Source organism: Crinia signifera, chromosome 8 (genome assembly GCF_055691185.1).
Source record: "Crinia signifera chromosome 8, ASM5569118v1, whole genome shotgun sequence".
Lineage (NCBI taxonomy): Eukaryota > Metazoa > Chordata > Amphibia > Anura > Myobatrachidae > Crinia > Crinia signifera.
The window spans coordinates 52,906,768-52,931,911 of record NC_139224.1 but is presented as its reverse complement, the minus strand read 5'-3'; the positions used below and the strand labels follow the sequence as shown (position 1 = coordinate 52,931,911).

The following is a 25,144-nucleotide window of genomic DNA, read 5'->3' as shown; positions in this document are numbered from 1 at the left end:
ATCATGAATGTTTGGCATTGTTGCGGTTAGTGAAAGCTTAAGGTTAAATACCTAACACGTTAGCACTTGCACGCATTCAGCTTGTGTAGAATCTATCAACATATAAACACAATCTTTACAGTATCACTAAATCTACAATAAACAATTAACAGACCTAATAACGTTCATTAACATATGCAGTATAAAGGCTGGGAAGCTCCTCAGGACGGCAGATGTGCGATATTTCATTGTGAGAGAAGGGCTTGTTATAAGGGATTAGTCACATGGATGTAAGCAGGGAAAATGCAGGAAAACTGACACATTTCATGTGTTTTGTTGATGCATTTTATCGTGCTTGCTGTTCTTATTAGACTTTGGACCTTATTCAGGTCCCATTGCTCCCCCGCGCGTTCGCACGGGGGAGCGATGTTTAGTGACTTCTTAATTTATTAACAGTTTCTTATGTAGCGCACACATATTCCGCAGCGCTTTACAGAGAATATTTGAACATTCACATCAGTCCCTGCCCCAGTGGAGCGTACAATCTATATTCCCTACCACATGTACACGCACACACAGACATTCTAGGGTTCATTTGTTGGGAGCCAATTAGCCTACCAGTATATTTTTGGATGGTGGGAGGAAACCGGAGTACCTGGAGGAAACACACACAAGTGCGGGGAGAATATAAAAACTCCACACAGTTAGAGCCATGGTGGGATTGGAACCCATGACCTCAGTGCTGTGAGGCAGTAATGCTAACCAGTACACCATCCGTACTGCCCCTTATGCGCATGTGCAGCAGCCCCTTGGTGCGAGTGGGCACGGCAAACTGCTTATTTGCCTTCCCGTTCGCACCTAGAGGTGTGGGCGGGGGGCATGGGGCAGCGGCGATGGGCTGCGCCCATGGGAATGCCCAGCATTTCATTTCACCTTTAAGGTGCCCACACACTAGAAAGATCTGCGATCATAAGATGTGCGCATAAATTAGCCTTCAAATCTTTTGCCTGTCCTGGACAAAAGATTTCAGGCAAGCGCACATCTTTACCAAAGATTTTTCTGAAGATCCCGCGTGTGTTCCTATGGATCGTTTGTTAAATCTTCTGATCTTTCATGCAGCACGTAAGATCAGAAGATTTAGCAAAAGTTCCACGGGAGCGCGCATCGGACCAAAATCGGCCGATTTTCGACCGATTATCAGTAAACATCGGACGATATATTGGCCGATTTATCGGAAATCGGTCAATCGGCCAAAAAATCGTTCTAGAGTGCGGGCACCTTAAGCTTCAAAAGTGATAAAATGGAGAGTGATAAACAGCCAGCCAATCAGCTCCTGCCTGCCATGTTACAGACTGTGTTTGAAAAATGTCAGACAGGAGCTGATTGGCTGGCTGTTTATCACTCTCCATTTTATCACTTTTGAAGCTTAGAGAATCTGGCCCTCTCTCTCTCTTTCTCTCTCTTACACAGAGGCAATCACAAGGTAGCAGCACTCACCAGGCTGTTTGAAAAATATCAGTGGGAATGTATTCATGCCCCTGCATTTCATGTAAACAATTATTGGAATTTATATGCAGCAATATTTTCTCTGTAACCTGCTGCATAAAACTACAACAAACATAACTAAATAATTAATTAGGCACAAAAATTAGCTTGCACACAAAACAGTCCTTACTAAAAAGTGTGAATTTACCTATATAGCTGCCTTACTAGATTTCGAAGCATTTGCATCGAGCGGGATTACTAGTATATATTATAATATATATATATATATATATATATATATATATATATATATATATATATATATATATATATATATATATATATATATATATTCCAGGGGCAATATATATTTATATTGTTATATGAATCTAACTTCTGGGTAGCGATATGTTACCCAGTAGGACCTCTAGCATCTGTCCAGTAGGACCTCTAGCATCTGTCTCCTCAGATTTAAAACAGATTCCACATGGCCAGACCCATTGGAATCTGCAGAAACCATGCACCCCCACAGCGCCAGCTCCCCCAAGCCGCTGCTTGGGCTGCAGTGCCATTGTTACACCACTGACTGGTAGGCAATATACAGTAGCTGCCGTGGTTAGAATATGGAAAGTAAGGAGCGGAGCAATGCAATCTGAAAGTTTTGACTTTTGAAATCTAAAAATGTTAAAACACAGTTATGGGAATGGCACTATTGACTTTAATTAGTTCTGATTTTAACCAACTTTTCACACATTTATCAACTTAACATACAGTAACACTCAGAATCCAAGTACAGTAGATAACAGTTATGCACACGGTAATAAAAGTAATATTCTGCACGTACCAGACAACTTCATATTTTTGTTTATTCAGCCACTAGATTTAAAGCGGGAATAATTTAAAAGGAATAGTAGGTTGGTTTTGCCTTTAAATTATTTATGCTTTAAATCGCCAAAAACTTGGGGGTGTCTGTTACTTTCAGGCCATGCCATTTACTAATAATGATCATTCATGGAGATTGGAAATAAGGAAGGGGTTGTTGGAGAATATATTTATATTCCTTCTAAGCAGGTTGAGCTTGGCAAATCAGGGCATTCAACTGTAATAATGTACCCGAATCTCCAAAAACAAAATAAGACGTTAGAATTAACTGGAGCTAACAAAACTGCACACATAGACAGAAACATAATTTAAAAAAAATTGAAAATCTAAAATAATAATAATTAGAAATAAGAAATAAGAAATAATAATAATATATTTCACTGCAAAACAAAATCTCCATATAAATAATAAAACATTTTTTCTGGTAATGATGCCCTAAATCCCCTGCATCCCAGGATGGCAATTGTGATTGGAGGACAGGTGGTGGAACAATATCCTTGTTAAATTGGCTTATCTACAGAATGCATTGATTTGGAAGCCTTCTCAAACGAGCACCATGCAAACCTGCCATAGGTGAATCCTGTCACTGGCCCAGGAACACGGGAAAGCCCTTCTCTTTCATGAATAGAAGCCTTAATAAGGTTTCCAAGGTTTCATTGTTTAGATATCCAAAGGGCAATTGTAACATATTTTAATGAAGAACCTTTTGCAAAATGTGCAGTGGATTTAGGCTAGCAAAAACAATGGATAAACTGTGTATACAGTATATAGTTTCTTCTACTTTCACCTTTACTATTATATACTATTATTATACTATTATATATATATATATACTTATATCAGGCCAGAAAAAAAAAATATATATATAAAAAAAAAAATATATATATATATATATATATATATATATATATATACATATATTTTTATACATATATATATATATATATATATATATATATAAAAATATATGTATATATATATATATATATATATATTTTTTATATATATATTTTTTTTTTCTGGCCTGATATAAGTATCAGTATAATTGAAAGTGAGAACGGCAAAGCATAGAGAACACATAGAGTAATTGAGAGCTCACATGGGGACACAGATTTATAAAAGATTTGGGTTCCCAGGGTCAGCTATTTTACCAAGACATGTAACAGGGGACTACAATGATGGGCCATTGTATTTTTGGGACCCCTGTACATGAGCAGTAGAGGAATCTTGGGGGAACCTCCTAAGAAGAGTGAAGGGAAGAAGCCAAAAGGGTGAGTGCCTCCTGTATATATAAAGAATACCAGTTGGCTAGATGCCCTGAGTATGCAACAATATGCTGCAATAGTACCTGTATCTATTGGAAGAAGGGTGATTCCATGGCTATCTGGCCAATCAAGCTTTGGTTTTGCCTCTTTAATAATATAGGCTAGCTTGATGGAATCTCACCTGTATCCAGGGCTGTTTCTAGGGCCAGGCAAGCTATGCAATCACATGGGGTGGCTGCAGCCAGTGAATATACTGTATTATATGCAGTTTAGCCGTCCACATGGAGTACTGTTGAAAATATCCTTCCCAAAATGGCCACCACCTGATAGAAGACTCTAAAGGATACTAGAGTAAGCAGCGTCCATTTTGGGAGGGATAATATAAAAGAGGCTAAGGCCAAGGACGCAGGACAGGCATGAACAGCGGTCCCCAAAAGTGCAGAGACCGCTGACTCCCATGGGGGATGGGAAATGTTCAGAATCAAGATGCTGTAGTTAGAGGTGTCGATAGCGTGAAATGGTCTCACTTCTGACAATTAGCAGGTGATTAATATGGTGTCAGGGGCATAACTCTGGGGCATACTATGATGTCAGAGGCATTGCTGTGTGGGACATAATATGGTGCAATGGACATTACTGTGTTGCGCATAATATGTAGCAAGGGGAATTACTGTGTGGGGCATAATACGGTGCAAAGAACATTACTGTGTGGGGCATAATATATAGCAAGGGGAATTACTGTGTGAGGCATACTCTGGTGCAAGGGACATTACTGTGTGGGGCATACTGTGGTGCAAGGGACATTACTGTGTGGGGCATACTATGGTACAAGGGACAATACTGTTTGGGGCATTATATTTTGCAAGGGGCATTACTGTGTGGGGCATACTATGGTGAAAGGGACTTTACTGTGTGGGGCATAATATGGGGCAAGGGGTATTACTGTGTGGGGCATAATATGGTGCAAGGGACATTACTGTGCAGGGTATAATATGGTGCAAGGGGCATTACTGAGTGGGGCATAATATGGTGCAAGGGGCATTACTGTGTGAGGAATAATATGATGCAAGGGACATTATTATTTTGGAAATAATTTGGTACAAGAGCCATTAATGTGTGGGGAATACTATAGTATCAGGGGCAATAATGTGTAGAGCATATTATAGTGTCCGGGGCATGATTGTGTGGGGCATAGTATGGTGTCAGGATCATTACTATATAAGGCATAATATGGTGTATGGGTCATTACTGTGGGGTTTCAGACAGCCGGTTTGCCGCGGGAACGGCTGAGCAGCAGCTGATGGAGTGCTCAGCGGCGCTGCCTGGCCTGGGAAATGCAGTGGGGGGAGGGGGGGGTGGTTTAAGGAGCACTCCCCCCAAAAAACTTGCCCAGTGGGGAGTGCTCCCTAAAAAAAAAACACCACTGAAGGGGTCAAACTCCATCCATGTAAGCTTGATTGGCTGTTTTAAATAAAACCTGAGAATGTGGAAAAATTTCTGAAGATTTGGTTTCTTCAAACACTGCTATAATCAGTAATGAGAAAGGCGCGCTCTGTCACCCTGAAGTAAACATTTATTTTTCCTTCTGAATAAATTGTTTTCGGATAATGGATTCCTGCAGTCCCATATGGGGTTGTGTATTGAATTTGTTCTCCAGATGAAAAATCCCGGCTTTACAGAACTGATGAAAAATAGATTCCTCTGGCTGCATTTACTGCACCTAATAATAGTCCTGCATATATGAAGGAATTATTAGCACTGAAATTCTGACTATACAGGTACTTGGTCATATTCTCTTAAGCTTGTGATATATATAATATTTACACTAAGGGGTATATTCTCCATTACTGTAGAATTTGTCTCCATAATTAGAATTTGTTATCATGGCAATAAAAAATTATGTGTTGGGGAAATTTGCTAAATAAGTGTCTGTCCCCGTGATGTGTAAAAAAGGATACGCGATTACAGGTTCGGCCCCTAGAGAGCTGTATACAGAACTGTGCATGCTGCTCGTATACAAGATTAGACTGGGGAGGAATCCTAAGGACACCTCGCCAGAAACATTTGTGGAATGTACAGTGGCGTAAGTGTGTCCAATGTGCCCAGAGGCAAGATACATATTTGTGCCCCCAACCCCCCCCCCCCCCCCCCACACACACACACCATCATTTATAAATATACTGTATTTATGTATCTGTGTATGTATGCATGTTATGCATATTATGTTTAAAATAAAGCGACTGTGACGTCTATCGTCCATTCGTCCTACTAGGAGAGGGAGTCAGCCACAGAAGCCAAATCTACAGCTTTCAATGAGCTGATTCAAACTTGCAGAGAAGGAGAGGTACCCCCCTGGGAGCAGGAGCCCGGCGGCAGATGACTCCATTGCCTCCCAGAGTTCTGCCTCTGGAAATGTAGCTCACAGGCTTCATTTAACTATGAGCCCAGCTATGCTTTCTGGGGCTTGGTGCATGTTATAATTTAGCAGCCCCCATGGGAGTCTATGGGGGCTGCTGCTACCACTGAAAATGGAGGGACCATAGCTTAAATTTTGGATATCTGATGCACACCCCCCTCTATACATTCCAGGAATGCTTCATTTTAATTGTAATCAAATTGACAGTTTCAGTGATTTCCAAACAAAATATGTCCATAAACATGCCCCAAACTGACAAAGGACATAGGCCACATTTGGGTGAGTTATTTTGTTTCTGTGCAGGGAAAATACTGACTGCTTTATTTTTACACTGCAATATAGATCTCACTTTGAATTAAAACCCCACCCAAATCTAATTCTATCTGCACAAGTTACATCTGCCCCACCTGCAGTGCACAAAGTTTTGTCCATTTGAGAAGGAATTTGCCTTTGCGAGTGAAACAGAATAAGGGCCCTAGTTCAGACCTGAGAGCAGAGCAAATTTGGTCTCATAATGGACAAAACCATGTGCACTGCAGTGAGGCGAATGTAACATGTGCAGAGAGAGAGTTAGATTTAGGTAGGGTGTGTTGTTCAAACTGAAATCTAAATTGTTGTAAAAGTAAAGCAGACAGTATTTACCCTGCACAGAAACGAAACAACTCACCCAAATTTATTGCTCTCTGCACATGTGACATCTGCCCCACCTGCAGTTCACATGGTCTTGTCCATTTTGAGAACAAATTTGTCCTGCAGACCATACTTGCCAACTTTTGCTGGCTGCCTTCTGGAAGAGGGCAGCCAGCTCCGTTATACAGGGGGCGGGGCTATCGCCGGGAGCTTAAAAGAGGCAGATTGGGGGTGGAGCCACAGACGGGCTTCCCTGTTGGGGGGCGTGCCTACAGTGATCGCGTCATTTTAGCCACGCCCCCCACCGTGCAATGCCGGTATTTCAGGCATTGCACGGCGGGGTTAAAATGACGCAATCGCGTCATTTTACTCACGGACCCCCCCCCCCCGCCGAGGGGCGGATCGCGGGGGATTGGGGTTAATGCGGGAGGGTTGCCCCCTTTTCCGGGAGGGTAGGCAACCCTGCTGCAGACAGGTCTGAATTACTGTAGGCCCGAAGTTTCTTCGATACACAACTGTCAGCCCTTTCCTTACTGAAACATTTGGAAAAGTGGTCATGTCCAATGAGATTTTGGTTACCACCAGAGAACAATCTGACTGTCTGGTTGATATTACTGCAGGACAGCTTGTTTTCAGCAGTTTCATGATACAGATGATCCTTTACCATCTTCATTTCTTTCCCTAATCATCATGACTATTATTTTCTATAATTATATAGGTTATGTATTAAAATGACAATCTATAAAAAAATTTAGTACCTGAATTCCATACATCTTTGTTTACATTTAAATCAGTGTCTTAACAGTGGGCCTTAACTGTTGAAACCAGGAAACCAAGAATACAGAGAGGGGTCATGCAACTTTCATTTAGGTGATGCATATTGGTGAATATAAAACTGTATTTACTGTATTGCCTTTCACTCCATGCAATAGTACACACACTGGTCCAGAACAGGGGCTGCAGCCACCATTGATAAAACACATTTTAGTGGGTGCCACATCCAGTGCTACCAAAAGGGTGTGTAAGAGGGTTACTAATTATTGAGTCTGCTGGCCCTCTTACCTGTCTGCAGCAGTAACAACTGTTGGGCAATTGCTGCTGCTGTGCAACAACAGTCCCTCTAAGTTTGCCCCATTCTGCCTGCTATAACTTCTGTGATTAGGCCATGCCCCCAAATAGTAAATGGGCCCAACTCAGCTCTCTAAGGGCCTTATTTTGGTTCACTCTTTCTGACAAAATCCTTCTTAGATGGACAAAACCATGTGCACTGCAGGGGAGCATATGCAAAATGTGCAGAGAGAGTTAGATTTGGGTGGGGTTTTATTTCAAAGTGAGATCTATATTGAAGTGTAAAAATAAAGCAGCCAGTATTTACCCTGCACAGAAACAAAATTACTCACCCAAATCTAATTCTCTCTGCACATGTTACATCTGCCCCCCTGCAGTGCACATGGTTTTGTCCATCTAAGAAGTATTTTGTCAGAAAGAGTGAACCAAAATAAGGCCCTAAGTCGGGTCTGCCTCCCGGCCCCCCTGGGAAGGCGGGCAAGCCTCCTGGAACCCCCCCAGCCTCCTGCAATTCCCACCATGAGTCGAATACTGGCATTGCAATACGGGGTGTGTGGCCACAATGATGAGATCCAATGGCCACGCCCCCTTCATGGCATGTCCACTCGCTCCGCCCCCTTCTTTGGCTAGCTGGCTGAGTAGTAGGCAAACCTGCTCTAAAGCCATGGTCACTTTTGCTTTTAATTTGCACTAACCCACACTCTTGTACTGTTGTTGACAGGCTAGATCACAGGTTCTCAAAGTCGGTCCTCAGGACCCCACACAGTGCAAGTTTTACAGATCTTCTCACAGAACAACAAGTGAAATAATTAGTTCCACCTGTGGATCTTTTAAAATATGCCAGTCAGTAATGAGAGCACCTGTGCACCTGCTGGAACTGTGTGGGGTCCTGAGGACTGAGTTTGAGAACCCCTGGGTTAGACAATGTAATCCACATGAAACTACGACCATAGCACCATCTACAGTTTAATGTTTCATAACAGTCCAAGGCACAGAGAATCAGTGGCCTCTGCACCAACTATCAGAGGAAGAAGCCAAGGTGCTGAGAGCGAGGGAGAACAGGAAAAGGCTTGACCCATGTTGTGCATCCCCGGTGTGTCCCCGGTGTGTCCCAGGTCCACTGGTAAAGTATAAACAAGTCGGTTTAAAAAAAAACCCATAAAATACTCCTGCCGACCTCTTTCCATGTCGATCGTTTTCTTGATGACCTTTTGCTTGTTTCGACCTTTCATGCTTTGACCTTCTGCCTGTCAACCAATAGTGGTCAACCTTTTGACTGTCGACGAATGACCGCATACCTGGATATGTGTATTTACCTAATCATAACATACGCCTACATCAGCAGATGCAGAAAAGGAAAATAGTCATTGTGCAATTGGATAAGCTACAGTAGTTGGAAACGGTGACAGACGTTATTTGCATTGTTGCACTTGTGTTGATGATTGAATTAGCAAAACGCTGGTAAGGGCTGTCATTTGCCATGTGCACCGCAGCACACCCGGATCTCAGGCATAACCTGCGGTATTGTGTAAAAACATAACTAGCTCAAATGGAAAACATAATTCATTCTACAGTATATATTGCAAGCAAAATATTTCCTAAGAAATAGGGAATTCAACAATGAAAACCTGAACAAACAGTTGTTTAATCCTGTTACATTTTCCGTTCGGATTAGTTCCCTTAAATGGCAACTTAATAGCTAAAGAACTGATAGTACCCTGTTATTTCAGGTCTTTATTGTACTGAGAATCCCTGAAATTCTGGTAGCTAGCCAACAGCACTGCAATAGAAGTACAGTTCTTGTAGTGTCAATCACCGGGAAGGGCTGGCAACTTTTATCTTGGGGGGAAAAGCACAAGCAAGACTCATCTACCGGCATGCTGCAACAGAAAACAACTGCGATGAAAACTGCATGGGGGTAGTAGTTTGTTTATACTAATTTTAATGCTAAAGATCTATAATCTAAAGGGAATGGGATCATTGGATTGACCTCTTGTTGGCCGACAGTCATTAGGTGGCCGATGGCCATCATGAACCCTGCCGTCTGTGTTTTGACAGTCGGGACCCCGTCCTGCACCACAATGTACCAGATTAGTAACAGAAATGCACTGTAGAGAATAAACCATAGTCCTGTGCAGTATAATGTAACATATGTATAATGTATTAGTCAAAGGCACAGTCTGAAACTAGATTACTAAAGTAATTCTTGGGCAGTCGGGTAGTGGGGCCACCCGGAGGTTTTTCCTGTTAGCCAATCCAACCCTGGCGATCAATGTACGATACAGAGTAACTCTTAAGGTGTATACACATTGGGCACATCAATGATAACGAAAATTGCTGGGCTGTATATCGCATCAGAGCTCAACGCTCATCGCTGGGCCATACACACTGGTTGGCTTCCAGTATGTATGGGCCATTAGTAACGAATATACAGTACAGGGAGCGTACAGGGAGCCTAATGAAGGATATACAATACGAAGGTGACAGTAGTGGTCAATATACAATGCAAAGTTCATAAATAAAGCACATTAAAATGGAATACGGTCATTAAGTCTACAACAAGAAGGTCGACAAGCATTGGGTTGAAAAAACCCCATGTTGACCTTGCCCATATCGACCTAATGTTTGTTGACCTTGCCCATGTCGACCTAATGCTTGTGTCATTCTAATGACCCTGTCGACCTATACCCATGTCGACCTAATGGTGTCGACCCAATGCTTGTCGACCTTCTTGTTGTAGACCTAATAATCCATATCCCAAAAAATAAACCACTCAGATAACATTACAGTGCCTTCTGTACAGCACATAGAGCATTATTGCAACCACTATTCAAAACATGATGTAGAGTATATACATAGGGCGGTATTCAATGTGAATACCTGTGAGGTGCAGCGAATCCTTTTTTGGATTCGCTGCACATTCGCCACGTTCCGGAGCCGGCGGGCTCCGGTATTCAACGAGTCAGGGGCAGCGAGCCCCTGACTGGCGAATATGAGCTCCTGCGGCGATTGCCGCAGGGAGCCTGAGGACGGTGCCAGGCAGAGAGATGGTAGTCTCTCTGCCTAGCCCAGACCTTTGTGGGGGGTTAGGTGGGCTCCCCGGGTGCCAGGCAGCACAGGCTGCCCCCCCGGGGGTGCCAGCAGGGTAGCGTATATTCACTACACACGATCGTAATGATCGTGCAGTGAATATATGAATATGTAATGAGCGGCTCGGCTCCGGCGCCCCCTGCTGGCTGCTGTGTAAAAATAAAAAAATATTATTTTTAAAATTAAATATATATTCATGTGCGTACAGCAAGCATGCCCCTCCTCAGAATAAAATTCCTGATTTTTTGACACCAAATGTAAAAAACAAAACACTTTATTTTAAAAGTTCACATTCCACTTCACCATAAAAAGATAGCGATTGCTTCTCGGTGAATCATGGCGAAAAAAACCTTGAAATGTATTCGCCATGTGGTCATTGAATAGGGTGATTCACCGTTTTTGTCAGAAATTCGCCAAACAGCACAAATTTGCCATAAAAACCTGGCGAATCAGGCTCATTGAATACCGCCCATAGTGTATATGTAACAGTGACTACATTAACCCTGTTCTAGAGGCCACCATAACATTCAGACCCTCTAAGGGGATTATTTTATGAATCCCACAAATCTCTGTTGGTGTTATAGTTCAGTCTCTTTTGAGGTAGATCACCCAAAATATCTGGGGACTTTACTACATTAACTGTAAGGGCTAAATTTACCAAAGCTTTAAAAAAAAAACAAAAAAAAAACAAGGAGATATTGCCCATAGCAACCAGGAAACAATAGAGAAATGATTCACAGAATCTGATTGGTTGCTATGGGTAACATCCCTTTTTAGGCGCTTTAATAAAATTAATATACTCCAACATTTTTGGTGGCTTTACTCCATAAACTCTAGCTGACCGCACACACCCCGTCCCCCCGCACTTCCCCACCACTGTGCACACTGGGAAAAATCATTCACCAATAAATGATTTTCCCCCTGCTCACACCACCAAGTGAGCCAGGGCTCTGCGAGAGCCATGGGGAGAAGGATGCCGCTAATGATGTCAGTGGCTCTCCCTCCTGATGGCCTAGAAAATCCCAGCGGTACACCCCCAAACACCAGCAGGGTGTCAATCACCCTGCGAGCAGTGAGCAAATGGATGGCGCGATTGTTTGAGCAAATTTGCAGCCCATCTGAACCGGCCTCGAATGTCTAGTGGCTTTTATATATTTAGGGATACTCTATTAATTCTCCGCCCTAGTATTCAATTTTGGGTGTTTTTGCACATTTTTTAGTACAAAAAAGTGAAAAGGCATTTGCAAAAAGCAAATGCCTTTTCACTTTTTTTGGGGGGGTAATCAGCCGGGGTGAAAATGGACCCAAAATCGGTTGAAAACGCCCGAAAATTTGACCAAATGTGGTCAAAAGCAAGTGGAGTGGAGAGAATTCACTGATCCATGTGGATTTTGGCCAGGCATTAATTAGGGCGAATCCAATTTGCCCTAAAAACAGCCAAAAATGTCTGAAAAAAAATGGCAATAATTGTATACCCCCCGATTGACTGTAAAGCCGCATAGACACTAAACAACAGGGGGTCATGGCTGCTATAATTAACAATATCGGCTGAGAGTCCCGATATTGCTTGTACGCACAGTATAGACGCCAGACCTACACTATGGTGCCTTTACTATAGACCCCAGACCTATGTTGCATTTACTATATAGACCCCAGACCTATGGTGCCTTTACTGTATAGATGCCAGACCTACTGTATGGTGCCTTTACCATATAGACCCCAGACCTATGTTTCATTTACTATATAAACCCTTGCTCTATGACGGCTTTAGGACATAGATTACATACAGACCCTCCAATCTGTAATAGTGACAAAATTCAGACTCACATTTCTGAACAGCTGGATCGCACACTTCTCAGTACCAACAATTAGCTCTTCCTCTGTCCCTCTGTAAGAAGCCGCCTGAATAATATTAATAAGAAATGTATCACAAACCCCTGGAGTACAGAAGCAGCAGCCCCACACCTTACAGTATCACTGAGCAGCTGTCTATTGTAGGTCCTCTCAGCAGCTTTCTTCGGAGAATAAAGAGGAACACCTAGCCCCACCTCTTAAAGTTACAGTCACATACACAAATGTGCTTTAGTTCAGGTATAGTATAAAGGATTTAAAATATATAATATGACTTGGTTTAAATAATAGTTTATCTTACAGTATGTGTACGTTACGTATATACTGTAGCACTACACAATTCTCACAGAACCTCTCTACACAGACCCACACATGTATCATTTCTAATGCACCTTATCCAGAAATAATTTAATGAATGAGAACAGTAAAAGCTCAATTCAGTGTATGAAAAGTTATATTAAAGTTCAATACAGTGCGAAAACAAATCAAATATTAAGTTAATTCACCGACATAACTGAAACAGTGATGCCAGGGAGACAGGGCCGTTTCTAGACAATTTAGCTCCCAGGGCGAAAAAAAAAAAATGCGCCCCCCCCAAATACATAACATGGTATAGAAGAAATTGAGCGCTCCGGAGGCGCGCGTCGAAATAGGGGTGTGGCTTAATTTAAAAGGGATGTGGCTTAATATAAGGGCGTGGCCTAGCCGGAAAAAAATTACCTTACATCACACTTTTGCGACCTGCGTGACCAGACATTGGTTACCGCAGGAGTTGTCATTGTCCTCCTGCACTTAAGTTGGCAGGCTGAAGGCCACACAGTGACATAAAAAACATAAAGGCCCACACAGTTACCTAGTACACCTCACAGATCAAGGCCAAACAATGACAGGCTACTTAAATCATTATACACTATTTATCCATGATGCCAATTACACATGACGCCGCACACCGTGATGCCAATTACACATTACGTCACACACTGTAATGACAATTACACATTATGCCGCACACTGTGATGCCAATTACATATTACGCCGCACACCGTGATAAAAATGACACATTTTTGTTGCACACCGTGATGCCCATTACACCCCACACTGGGATGGCAATTACGCAATACTCCCCACACCGTAATGCCCATTACACATTATGCCCCACGAGCCGCTGCCGCACAACTGATGCCATTTACTAATATGCCCCCACAGTGCCAGATATGCCCCCACAGTGCCACACATATATGCCCCCACAGTGACACACATATGCCCCCACAGTGCCAAATATGCCCCCACAGATATGTCCCCACAGATATGCCCCCACAGTGCCAAATATGCCCCCACAGTACCACACATATGCCCCCACAGTACCACACATATGCCCCCCACAGCGCCACACATATATGCCCCCACAGTGACAGCTATTCCCTCAAAGGCCACACATATGCCCCCACAGCGCCACACATATATGCCCCCACAGAGACAGATATGCCCCAACAGTGCCAAATATGCCCCACAGTGCCACAGATATATGCCCCCACAGTGCCACAGATATATGCCCCCACAGTGCTGGATATGCCCCCCACAGCGCCACACATATATGCCCCCACAGTGACAGCTATTCCCACACAGTGCCACACATATGCCCCCACAGCGCCACACATATATGCCCCCAGTGACAGCTATGCCCCAACAGTGCCAAATATGCCCCACAGTGCCACAGATATATGCCCCCACAGTGCCAAATATGCCCCCACAGTGCCACAGATATATGCCCCCACTTTGCCACAGATATATGCCCCCACAGTGCCAAATATGCCCCACAGTGCCACAGATATATGCCCCCACAGTGCCACAGATATATGCCCCCCACAGTGCCACAGATATATGCCCCCACAGTGCCACAGATATATGCCCCCACAGTGCCAAATATGCCCCACAGTGCCAATATGCCCCACAGTGCCAATATGCCCCACAGTGCCAATATGCCCCACAGTGCCAATATGCCCCACAGTGCCGGAAGCAGCATATACAGTAACTCACTGTGCGTGCCTCCCCCTGCTGCCATCGCCTCTGCTGCAGTGCTGCCTCTTGTTCATCTTCCTTGGGGAGGGGAGGGGAGCGCACCGCATGTCTCTCCTTCCCCTTCACTGAGCTGTCAGCCATCCATACATCGCGGGCTGTCTCCTGATTGGCTGACAGCCCAGTGACACAGTGAGAGAGGGGAAGGAGAGACGCACGATGCGCTCCCTCCCCTCCCCATGGAAATCAATCAGCGGCGCCGGCGGTGGACGGTGAGCCCTGAGAGGCGAGCCGTAGAGGGGGGAGGAAGGGAGGCAGCGCTGGGGGGAGCTGCTGCCGGGCGCCCCGGCTGTTTATTAGAGGTGGACAAGCCGTGCGGCGCCCCGGGCTGCTGCACGGCTTGTCCGCCTCTAGAAACGGCCCTGCAGGGAGATGAGGAAAAATCATTCGATGGTAAGTAAAAATCGAATGACTTTCTCCTCTTGGCAGCCGCATACGAACGTATGTGTACCAGTATCCGTTTGCAGCCCTGCAAACTCGATCGTAAGGTGGGATTTCACAGGACAGGTGATGGTGGTTATGTGCTCGCTGGGCTCTGAACACTAGCAGCCCAGTAAGCAGGTCTGAATCAGGCTGTATGAGACAAGCCTGCTGTTCTGTTTGCGTGTGTGTGTGTGTGTGTATATATATATATATATATATATATATATATATATATATGTAATGAAAATTCTATTATCGTGCCAATTAATAAGAAAAACTAAACTCACAGAAGCAAATCAAAGGTAAATTACAAATAATATACATTTGCGAAAATATATACTCACGATGAGCGATATATCGTTCAGTGTCCTGTTTGCATCAGCGACCAGAGATGGTCGCTGATGAAAAAGAAACTGCCGGGGGAGCCCGGCAGAGGTAATCAGCTGGTCGCAGGAGCATGTTCCTGCGACCAGCGATCACTACGGGAGAGAAAACGGGAGCGCGCACCCGATATATCGCCGGTGCACACTTCCATCGTGGGCAATATGGTCGCTTAGCGACCATATTGCCCGCAATATTAGACAAAATCGCCCCCGTGTGTACACAGCCTTAAAGATCATAACTTAAAGCAGAGATAAGCAGCTGCCGGAGACTCGTATTTTTCCGATGACACATGGGTGCAGGGACTTATAGATCCCATGTGGTATTGGCTAAAACAAAAATTTACAGCATGATAAAAATAACGCAGCTTTTAACTGTTCCCATTGGATAGCCCGATAAGACTATTGTGCTATATTAACCCATTTAGTTGTGTGGTAAATGACAGTGCGCAATTGGATACCTGGACGTTATCAGCAAACGTTTATGAATCATGCCACCTGTGGCAGTTTTTTATTATGAGAATTCTCAGTTTTTACTGATCCCATTATATTGTTATATATATATATATATATATATATATATATATATATATATATACACAGTATATTATGTATATATTATGTATATAAACGTATTCTCTGGGGGCCAGTATCAGGAATATTGCATTCTGGATATTGGTTAACCGACCAGCATCGCATCCCCATGGAAAGTGTGGGTGAAAATGGAAGGATCACAGCAGGTATCGGAGATATCATTTTGGGGAGATATACTGTATATTTGCTGGTGACCCCTGATAACAGAGAAGTAGCTGCAAGTATACAATGATAAATGGGCCCATAAAATAGCACATACAGCCTTTAAATTCATGATATTTATGCTTGAAAAGCATAAAAAAATATCAATGTGCCAATAATATGAATGTGTCTATTGAGCAGCAAATGCTCGGATAATCTATGTTTAATTTAAATTTTTTTTTAAATTAAACTGACAAAATAATTAAATATGTTATATTCATATACAAATCTAACATTCATGCAATTCTATATGCAATTGACTGTTGCAAAGCCAGCATAATATAATTGCACATTGGAGATGTCTTGCTGTGGCCACTTTCATATAGTGAAAACCAATTTTGTGTACACAATGTTTTAAAAATACAGATAACATTATTAAAATATGTCCAGAATACATAGTCCCACCTGTTATATGTCCTCAGGGGCTGCCAGAGCTACTGTCACAGGTGCCCATCTCCCTGCAAACAAAAAGTAATCTGCTCATTCCAGACCAATAGCAAAGAAAGATCTCTGTGCAGAATCCACAAACACTACATTAACCCCTTGAGTGCCATCATCTCTGTGAGAGATGTTCAAAACACCCGCTAAAAATGCCAGCGTCGCTCACATTTGTTATATAAATTAAAAAAAAAAAATGTGTTAAAAAAATATATATATTTCCTATATAAAAAGGTAAATATTACAGGTCAATATGATGAACCAAAATGTTTGCTTGGCAATTTTCACTAAATTTTACCAAATTCACTTGGCACTCAAAGGGTTAAAATAACAAACGTCAGAACAAACACCACAATCCTGAACTCTACGGATGAACAGCGAAAGTCCAATTTGCAGCTTTAAATGCCTTTGATTAACTGAAACTGAACTGAAATCAAGTTTACAATCCGCATGCAGTTTAGTTCCCTAATATAGTAATACTATAAGATAACCTGTGACTGAATACAAAAGCAAATGGAAAACAAAAAAATGTAACTAGTTCAATACAACATGAAATATCACCTTTTTCTCTGGAAATATGAAGGGAAATAATTGAGAAGCAGAGAAATGAAACGCGGTATGAAATATTCTGGACAGTGGATGCGGTGGATGTACTAAACCGCACCCATGACTGACAATGTAACTGACATCATACCTGCGAGTCACACATACACATTGACAGATAGACCTATAATTGCATAGTACCGATGTATATACTGTACTCACCCTGTTAAGATTCCGATATCCTGATTGTAATTATCTGCCTAGTCTTTAATATTCCAGCACAGTACGATGATGATTGTTACAATTACCTGTCAGGACAAGATCTCAATTAGCACGTATTATATCCATGTACAGCACACTGTATTTACGCTGTTGCTCAACACTTCCCGGGAGTCTGCAACTAGTTACAGCATGTTTTGGGCTCGGCCTCTCTACAAATAACTATAGGGCCATACCAAAAAAACATAACTGGAAAATGATATATATATGTAAGTGGACAAATAGTTTTTATTGCGGCCTATATTATCCAACACTTTTTGGTAATCAAACCTGACATACTCCCATGGTGATGTGACCTGAGATTTGCTTACAGAAGATGCTGTGTGGATTTACAAAATTACATCTGCATTTAAAGTAAGACACGTGGGGTTAGTTCTTCTCAGGGCCGCTGAGAGGTATGCTGAGCCATGGTAAAATTTGGGGGCGTGGCATAATTGGGGGAGGCATGGCCACCTCCTGTTATTAGGCCACGTCCCCAAAATGTTTAAGGGGGGGGGGGGGGTGAAAAAACACTCTAAAGTTGAGGAGGGAGTGTTATAATTTGTACCTGCCCCCCCCTATCTTGGCGGCCCTGGTTCTTCTAAAGCTTCTAAAACAGACAAGCCGTTCTTCTGAAATGGATTTAACATGTGCAGAAAGAGTTAGATTTGGGTGGGGTCTTATATCAAAGTGAGATCTATATTGCAGTGTTAAAATAAAGCAGTCAGTATTTTCCCTGCACAGAAACAAAATAACTAATCTAAACTCTCTCTGCACATGTTACATCTGTCCCCCTGCAGTGCACATGGCATTTGAGAAGGAATTTGCCTTTGCGAGTGAACCACAATAAGGGCCTCTGTCTATCATTTCTCTATTGCATCCTAGAAAACGGAAAACAGAATCTGACTGGTTGACAGAATAATGGCCTTTATGTGTTCACCTAAATTATGATTCATAATAAACATATTTAAAGATACAGTAGGTATAAACCAAAATACTGAGATACCTCAATTAGCATAATTAAAATGCATGCTAATTGGATAAATCCATTAGAGAGAGAATTTGCTTTGCGAGTGAACCAGAATCAGGCCCTATGTATGAGACATAATTATGGTTAGGACCAGTTGAAGCCCACTCTAAGGCCCTTATTCTGTATCGGACGGTACGGCCCACGTGCGGCCGTACCGCCGATGTTTTTAGTCTGCACATGCGCAGAGGTCAATCTGCGCATGTGCAGCCCCATTCGCCGCAGACGTATTTCGTCCGCCGCAAAGGGGGCGTATAGGGGCGTGAGGGGCTTCATACCCTCATTTCCCTATGTATACGCCCCGCGTTTCATGGGCGTTCCCATGCAAACGCGGGGCGTATGCATGCTAATCAGGGCATGACGCCACTGATGGGGGCGGAAAGCTGACGTCGCCGGATGTCAGCTCTCAGCCCCCATACAAGCTATCACACGGACGATTGTCCGTGTGGTCTCAGCTTGCGGGAGCTGCTGTGGCGTGCGGCCCTGCCTTCGATGGTCGACGACCATCGAATGCAGGGGGCAGCTCCCACCATGGTGGAGGCGTACGCCCCACCATTTTTATGCGGATCGCCAGCCGTCCGTGTACGGACGGCCGTGGCGATCCGTCTCGTGGGCGGGGATTGGTTTGTGCGGCCGGAGCACCGTGTGCGGCTCCGGCCGCACCAACCAGAATAAGGGCCTAAATCGGGCATTACATGCAAGGCCTTCTAAATAGCATTGTAGGCCCTGGAAAAAGCAATGCATTTGGGGCCCCTTCCTACCCATTTACTAGAAAAAAATGTAAACAAAACAAATCATAACCCCTCCTGTAGTCGGGTATGTCGACCAAATTAAGGTCGACATACATTGGATTGACCACTGAAGGTTGACACATGGAAAAGGTTGACATGCCTAAGGTAGATAGGGATTCTGGAACCCTTAACCAGGCCCTAATAGAGATATAAGGTAAGCAGGGCCGCCGACAAGGGGGTGCCCTGGGTACAGTTGTCCCGGGCCCCGGCCTCTGAAGGGGCCCAGGCAGCTGCCCACAGCCCCTCTCGCATCCACACACAGCCTCCCCCTGTACCCACACACAGCCTCCCCCCGCGCCGGCACTGGCACCAAGCACACACAATACACAGTGCAGCCTGCAGAGTGCCGAGCCTAGAACACAGAGGGGCTCGGAGCTCTGCAGGCTGCACTGTGCATTGTGCGCTCCGGACCATGGAGGCTGAAGACCATGGAGGACGTTGCCGTGGGGTGATGGTTAGTAATCGTAATGGGGGAGGCAGGGCGGGGGCAGGCGTGGGGGGGGTGGAGATATGGCGCTGTGCTGCTGGGGGCCCAGACTGTAGGTCAGTCCCGGGCCCCAACATTTCTAGTGGCGGCCCTGTAGGTAAGTAACTAGTGAACGGTATTTAGAGTTGTTGGTATGCACTAATCAATCTGATTTCCGATGGATCTCTTGCACAAAGGTCAGTGCCAACAAAAATGCTCAGTGGCAGTGATGGCAGCTACCGTCACATGGACATTTATAGGGAAAGTATGACCAGTTTCTATTCTGTTAAAAGCTAAGACTGGATTCTGACAGCTTTCACTGCTGAGCTTCAATTGGAAAATATTCTAAAAATGTTGTGTGATTTAATTTGAAGTGTTTATGTCCTACTCTACTGAGACATTGCAAGTGCTCTTGAATTATTGAAAGTATACTTGAAAATGTTTTTTTTTTTTTTAGTCTTTGGTTTATTTTCCAGCATTTCACATATGCCTATTCAGAGATTGCTCTAAAAACCAACATACTAATATATAAAACATTGCACAGATACACAAAACAGAATATATGCATTCATACATACATACATACATACATTCATACATACATACATACATACATATCAATAACATTACATGGAAGTTTACATTTTTCTTGCGTTCTGATTTTGTTAATACATTTTAGAATTCCTTATTAAGAAAATATTGTTTTTCTATTTCTAATAAATTTATTCAATAATAAAAGATGTTATTAGTACAATTCCAACCAATAAATCCAGATTTCTTTCTCATGGAATAAATATAAACTTGATAGTTGACCGGGGCCTCAGACCTTTAATATCCCTTTGAAATCTTTTTTCCTGCCCTGCTTGTAATGCTATTACTGTCATCATGGAAATTATTCATTCCGAGAAATAAGTGTTTTAAAAAAAATGCTGATGTGTTATCAGATATCTGCAGTAGAACATTAGTGCAGAAACGTAATAGAGTGTGGCCATTGACAGGGCATCCTAGACTGTGTGCACAAAACTAAATGCATACAACGGGTATGCAGCATTGTCTACATCACTGCGGGCGGACAGCCTCCGCTCTATTCAGTTGCTTGTTTGATACCCATTATCAGCATTCACTTGCTCTAGGATCAAATGGTATATCTGAAATCAGGTGTATTTACGCATATACACAGCTCTGAATAGCCTGTTATGCCATTACCATGACCTCACTGATGTTTGTCCAATTACCACGCAGTTAGTCCCCTGGAGTTGCAAGTGCAAATAACTGTACAACAGAATTGCATACAAGTACATACCACTCCATATGTGCTTGTTTTAATTTAGAAAAGAAGATTTAAGAAAATAGGAACAAATAAATACAAAGGCCCAGTTCATAATACAGGTGCCGGATGACTGACCGGCAGTTGGGATTCCGACAGTCATTACACTGACATTGGAATCCCGACTGCTAAAACCCAGACAGACGGGCAGTGGCTATTTTCCCTCATGGGGGTCCACAACCCCCATAGAAGGAGAATAGAATAGGTGGCGAGCGTAGCAAGCCACTGTGCCTGCAGTGTATCAGAATCCCGATTGTCGGTGTGTTATACCACACCCCATAATACAACCACCAGTAGTGTGACAGTTAATAAAAAGCCCCCACAGTAATGCCCTAGAAAGTCATATGCCCGCCAGAGCAGTGTTCCAGTTAATAATTTGCCCCACAGTAATGCTCCAGACAATAATATGCCCCCACAGTAAATGTTCCAGACAATAATATGCCCCCACAGTAATGCTCTAGAAAATAATGTGCCCCCACAGTAAATGTTCCAGTTAGTAATATGCCCCCACAGTAATGCTCCAGTTAATAATATGCCCCCCCCCCTCAATGCTCCAGATAATAATATGCCCCCACAGTAATGCTCCAGAAAATAATATGCCCCCACATCCCACGGTAATGCTCCAGATAATAATATGCCCCCCTCAATGCTCCAGATAATAATATGCCCCCACAGTAATGCTCCAGAAAATAATATGCCCCCACATCCCACGGTAATGCTCCAGCTAATAATATGCCCCCTTAGTAATGCTCCAGCTAATATGCCCCCACAGTAATGCTCCAGTTAATAATATCCCCCCACAGTAATGCTCCAGTTAATAATATGCCCCCACAGTAATGCTCCAGTTAATAATCTGCCCCCCACAGCAGCATTCCAGTTATTAATATGCCCCCAGAGTAATGCTCCAGTTAATAATATGCCCCCCACAGCAGCATTCCAGTTATTAATATGCCCCCCCCCCATAGTAATGCTCCAGAAAATAATATGCCCCAACATTAGTGTTTCAGTTAATAACATTCCCCTACAGAATAGTTAATATTATGCAATTACAGTATACTCTTATTACCAGATCCTCTCATCGTGCTACAATGTTCTACCTTTTCTTTTAAGTATTAAGGTCAAACAACAAAGCAGTCAACCATCTATTTAAAGTAGATGGTTGACTGCTTGACTGCGGCGGTACGCGTCCTACGACCTTTTCATACCCCCACTATCCACGTCGGCGTGGAGTTGAGAATAGAAAGTGTGGCGACCGCAGCGAGCCACCGAGCCCGAAGCGTGGCGAGCGCAGCGAGCCCCGCGAGGGTACGCGGACAGCTGTGAAGCCCGCGAGGGGACGCGGATAGTGGGGGTATGAAATGCATGTCAGGATCCCGACAGATTCCCGACAGTCGGGATCCCGACAGTCATTACCCCGACAGTCAAAACCCAGACACTCTGGGTCCTGATGGCCACCGGCTATTCTACCTCGTGGGGGTCCACGACCCCCATAGAGGGAGAATAGAATAGGTGGCGAGCGTAGAGAGCCACCGCGCCCGCAGTGTGGCGAGTGCAGCGAGCCCGCAAGGGGCTTTGTTGCGCTGGCCACGCTGTCTGAGTCCGGCCAGTCGGGATCCCCTAATGACTAATGACTGTCGCGATCTCGACTGTCGGGACCATATACCACATAGTGTTCCCGCTAGGCTGTTTTAGCAAGGCGCTGCGCCCTGCCAGATTTTTAAAGGGCAAAATGCACCCTGCCCCTCCAGCAGCGCCCTGCTAAAAGAGCCTGCTGCCTGTCTTGCTGGTGTGCCCGGGGAAGCTCCAGGCAGCGCAATTTCAGCGGCACTAGGCTTCCCCGGCAGCTCAGGGACTTCGGCGGGGCCAGGTCCGCCCCCCTTGCACGATGGTGGCGGCCCGGGCACGCCCCCTTTAGTGATGCTGCAGCCCGAACACGCCCCATTTAGTGACATCGGTGGCATGGGAACGCCCACAATGATGATGTCGGCGAGCCCGGTCCGACCCCCTTATGGTGCCCCCAAGCACCAGCGCCCTGCCGCAGTTAGTTCCTAGAAGGAACACTACAACACCAAAATGCATTAAGGAACTGGTGCTCTTTTTGCTTAAGGACCCATTTTAACATTGCTCTTATACCCGTGTCCATCTGATAGTTATTGAACTCATTTGGAAGTCCTTTTTCTGCTACCAGCAGATGCCGCAGCCGAATCAGACAGAGCATTACACAGCTTCTCAGCTGATTCTGGCAGGTGGAGATGGAACCCTCCTGGTGCTGTAGATGTAGAGGTTTAACAGCATGGCACTACTATATAGCCAATTCCACCTGCCAAAGTCCACACATCCATCGGACGTACATATGTCTCCTAGCGGCCCTCCAGCAGTTGCGGAGACTAATCCATTTAGAAAGACTACAGGTGAATCCATCTGCTGCAGTCTGCACACCCTCAGCCATGCAGACAGGTCCCAGCATCCTTCCACCAGTTGTGGTGACTAGGCATTCTTCATCTACCGACATATCTTCGGTTGATGACCCGCTGCAGCTCCCTGATCTAACGGACTGGTACCTACAGAGAGCCGTTTGGATTGGTCATTTAGACGTCTTTACATTGCAGGCTGACTCAATCTTAATCCAACAATACCTTAACTATTATCCAAGAACTTATTTTGTTCTCTATACAACACAACATTTAAAGGATCGAGTGGAGCCCAGCAAGGGACCTCGCATATGAATTTATAGTCATTTGGATTTACTTCTATTATTGCTAGTAACTAGCTACCAATAATTTAAAATATCCTAACATTTACATGTATTTTATACCCTCGGGAGCTTATTTGAGTATATATTGTGTTGTATATTGTGTTGTAATAATAAATTGTTTATGCATTATTCATTCCGTGGGTGTATGTATTAATAAGCGCAACTTGTTTAGTGTCTGACATCTTGGGATTCCCTGCAGAGGATTGCCAGCGTCAGTATTCTGATCACCGGCATCCCCACCGCCAGTCATCCGTGTGTATTCCATCATTACTAAGGTGAGGTAGCTCTGGACGATAACAGCCGTTTCTATTCAACTGCACTCCCTTGTCACAGCCGTGTTAGCACCTCTTATCACACAGAGGGCCTGGTACAGCTTTAGCAAAGCAAAAAAGCACTCAAATAATGCTGCGCTGCAGGTGGGGCAGATGTAGCATATGCAGAGAAAGTTAGATTTGGGTGTGGTGAGTTCAAACTGAAATCTAAATTGCAGTGTAAACATAACGCTGTCTAACATCTATGGGCTACATGCAAAAGCAGCCAGTATTTACCCTACAGAAAAACAATATACAGTACATGTATTTGCTCCCCTTTCAAAGCGGCATGGGGCCTGATTCAGACCTGTTTTCTAGGCTGAATATATATGAAGCCTAGCGAGCAGGTAAATGCTGCCGCCACCCTGCTGAATGCCCGCCCCACCCGCCACCCGAATCCGTTCAGTAGCATGCGCTTGCATGAAGCCGCACGGGAGACAAATCATTCGATGGTCGTTCACCATGAAATGATTTTTTTCCCCTGCGCTAAAAAAGTCAGTCTAACCCGACTTTCATTGTGGCCGGAGATGGCCGAATTCTGGGCGGTCGCTGACATCATGTGAAATCAGCCACCCGCTCCAAGCAGGCATCGATCCTCATGCGTTCGCCCATGAAACGCTGGGTGTTCCGCTGCCCTCTCATCCTGGAGTAAATGTCACGGCATATTTGCACATGAGCATGCGCTTTCCCCTAACATCGGATGGGGGACCGAATTCGGCTCGCTACGAGCGGTTCTGAATCACCACAATGGTTTGCTCCAGACACAAAATGGCTTGCTTTACTGAGGGGGAGATTCTCTAAAGCAGAAATGGGGTAAAAACCCTGTTATCGGGGTTTTTACCGCATTTCTGTATGCTCTGTCCCCCCTCCGCAGTAACAGCGCTGTGG

General features: G+C 44.1%; 1 protein-coding gene across 6 annotated transcripts in view; it reads right to left on the bottom strand.

Moving 5' to 3' along the window:
• The window catches only part of CHL1 (cell adhesion molecule L1 like), a 170,708-nt gene that overhangs the window by 101,625 nt on the left and 43,939 nt on the right, over positions 1 to 25,144 (bottom strand). For 3 of the 6 annotated variants that reach the window (XM_083156373.1, XM_083156368.1, XM_083156371.1), the window contains exons 2-3: positions 17,544 to 17,629; positions 16,746 to 16,798 (exon numbers count right to left, since the gene is read on the bottom strand). The exons of 1 other annotated variant lie outside the window; for it this stretch is intronic. The gene's annotated coding sequence lies outside the window, so the exon portion shown is untranslated. Of the gene's footprint in view, positions 1 to 12,642; positions 12,718 to 16,745; positions 16,799 to 17,543; positions 17,630 to 25,144 lie in introns of all 6 variants that reach the window. 2 more of the 6 variants (XM_083156369.1, XM_083156370.1) reach the window with 1 other exon arrangement.